Raw genomic sequence first — 3,359 nt, 5'->3', positions numbered from 1 at the left:
CTATAACCGTTATGACTATTTCCTTATTACATTTTATTTATTGTCATTTTAATTATCGCAATTTATTTATCGCAATTTTAATTATCGCAATTTATTTATCGCAATTTTAATTATCACAATTTATTTATCGCAAATTTAATTATCGCAATTTATTTATCGCAATTTTAATACTCGCAATTTTATTTATCGTCATTTCAATACTTTCAGAATATAGTAGTCTTGGTTAATCCCGAGACAATATAATATAATCTTCATTATGGATTATTGGACTATTGGACTATTGGACTACTAACATTGGACTACTAACCTTGGACAATTAAAAGGTATTAAAAGAGTAGGAAATATTAATTACAACACATTTTGACTTGAAATATCGTTAATACGTTACACCTACTACAATTAAATATTTCCTCAAGTTTGCCACTTGAATCCATCTTAAACATCATTTGTATCTTGACACTTACAATCTCTATTCAAACCCTTCAAACTCTTGAAACCACCTCGGATTGATAACCAATGATTCAGATATGAGAGTGCTGATGAACCAGCAAAAGCTATAGATGGTCCTAATGATCAGAAGCTTAATAATAAAGAATGATGTGTTGAAAAAGGGTCAGTTGTAGAACTGAAAAACGGATTGAGAAGACTATAAAAAAGGCTGTGGATAAATCACAAAATCTGTACTTACAGAATCCATATGATTCAGTATTTGCTAAAATCTTTAGCGAATATTTTGCTCCTTACTTATTCTAAATCCTTGCGGAAAAGTTCTGCAACATCCTTTGATTCTAGATATTTTAAATTCTATGATATCATCGTATCTTTCGTTATAAATATCTTCGATATTTCTGAAGATACCTTCAAAAATATCTTTTTCTGAAATTATCTATCTCTTCGTGCTATCTATATTACATCATAAAAGAAACTGTTTTAGTTTCTATCCTTCTATAAAATTTGAGTTTAAATTATGAATGATTTCTGGAGAAGTGTTGGGAATTGAAGCATGAGTTAGTATAATATAATGACGCCTGGCCAAAGTGATTATATTACAGTAAGTCATGCTGAATTTCTAATGAAATGTGATGATGGTTCACAGATCTTACCCTCATCATGTACCATGTTACATAACTATTTAATTCTACTTAAACTCTAAACATATCAGAACATAAATTCTTGATAGTTCTATCTTTTTCGGATTTTCGGGTAATTTAACAAATTAAATAGTACTATTACATTCTGCTTAGAACATTTTCTTTAAATCCCTTGAATCATAGAAGAATAACCGTGACTACGTCAAAAGATAAGAGGAATCATTATTTCCTCATTTCAAATCTTTTGCGATAGCTTCCCTCATACGCTTCGAGTAATTTAATTATTCTATTCACATTACTCAACGGTGATAAAACTCTATTTATCAACTAATATTCTTCGTGAAAACATTTTTATTGTTTGCCATGACGACCTCAATCAAATTTTAGGACGGAATTTCTTTAACGGGTAGGTACTGTCATTACCCGAAAATTTTCGACTAATTTTAAACCAAACTCTCGATACGATTTAATATTTTTGGCACGATAATCAAAGTCTGTTAGGTTGAGTCACAAAAATTTGGAACTGTTTCATATATTCAATTGACCTTCGACTGTTCTCAACGATTCACGAACAACTATTTGTAAATAGATACATATATATTTAAATACATATATAATAATTATTATTTAAAACATATCTACATATATAAATGAAGTATATTGAATAATTTATAGTTTCAATTTATTTTGTAATCGACAGTAACGCTAAATTGTCATTCGATCGATATTAAGCAAGTTAAAAACAAAATCATGTGATTTTTAAAATAAACGGTGATACGAAATGTGTTATATAAATTATAGGCTTATTAAAAATGTATTTAGGAGCTATTTATAAATTTTAAAATTTTTTTATATTTTACCTGGGATCGAGCGTGGACAGTGAGTTAATTTTTATTTAATAATTTTAAATAGTTAATGATTGAATTTTATACCATAATGACTAAAATAAATAAATATAATTACTGTAAAAATTTGGAATTTTTTGGAATACTTTTATTCGCCATTATTTAACAACGGAGTACGTTATATTATTCGGGAAAAACTGTCGGTAGAATATCACAGCAGCTGTACTGTGTCCTTGCATGTTTATTTACATTTGAGTTATTAATATTATCATATTATCAATGTTATCCGCGAATTCAGGAAATTATCATTAAGATTACTGTATATGTTTTTGTTTTCTCCAAACACATTATATATATATCAATATCATATACATATGCAAAGATGTAGAGATATAGACATAGATATATAACAATCCACATCTTCTCCTCTCTATCATTATGGCAACCATGCTCTACCACCTCGAACCTTCTCCAACAACAAACACCTTCCAACACCACCGGACCACAATCACCAAAAACTAAAACCACCTTCGATCAATCCTTATAAAATCGAACACCACACACTTCACCATCTTTCTTTGCTTCCTTTCGGTTCACAACCATCACCCGTCCCTGCTTCCACCAAGAACCATATTTAACCGGCTATGACTCTCCACAACCACCATCCACCACCGAGACACTTAACCAGCACACTCTTACCACCTTTATAAACCCATCACCTTCTAAACACCAAACCCATCACCCTTAACTGTTGTGAACAACCGGTTAACACCAAAACCCCATTTAAATGTTGTTTCATTCTTCTGCCTTGAGTAAACTTCTTCTGTTTATCTTGAGGGAACACAACCACCACACACCATTAGCATCGACTACCAGCTGTTGTAATAGTGCTTCTGTTTCTCTACCTTCTGTCCAAAAATAACCAACAACAAATCGTTTAAATGACCACAACACATTGCAACTTCTGTCCTTGTTTCCATTATTTGATCACCAACACAACCATCAATAAACAATCACTTAAAAACCTGCACTGTTCGAAATAATTAAAACCATCGAACCCTTTAAACTACTACTATTTTTTTAGTTCAAAAACCCATCCAACAAAAATTCATCTGCAGCTACAGTGCTCGATAAACTACGATTCCTGTTCGACTGGTTGTTGTTGCAATAGCTGTGACAAGCTTTAAAGAACTCCAAACTCAGTCCTAATCGACTACCTACTGTTGTTTTATTTCGATTCTTGTTCATTTCGTGACCCAACCCACAAACACACCAAAGAGATGATGAATAGTGGCATGATGATTTAACATAATGATAAGATGATGATGATGCTACGGTGTTGATACAACAACGATTCATTGAAAACGATGACGATATGATTTTATGTGATGGTGAGAATACGGTGATGACACAGTGATGAACC

Source organism: Rutidosis leptorrhynchoides, chromosome 7 (genome assembly GCF_046630445.1).
Source record: "Rutidosis leptorrhynchoides isolate AG116_Rl617_1_P2 chromosome 7, CSIRO_AGI_Rlap_v1, whole genome shotgun sequence".
NCBI classification, from domain to species: domain Eukaryota; kingdom Viridiplantae; phylum Streptophyta; class Magnoliopsida; order Asterales; family Asteraceae; genus Rutidosis; species Rutidosis leptorrhynchoides.
This window is presented reverse-complemented; position numbering follows the sequence as displayed.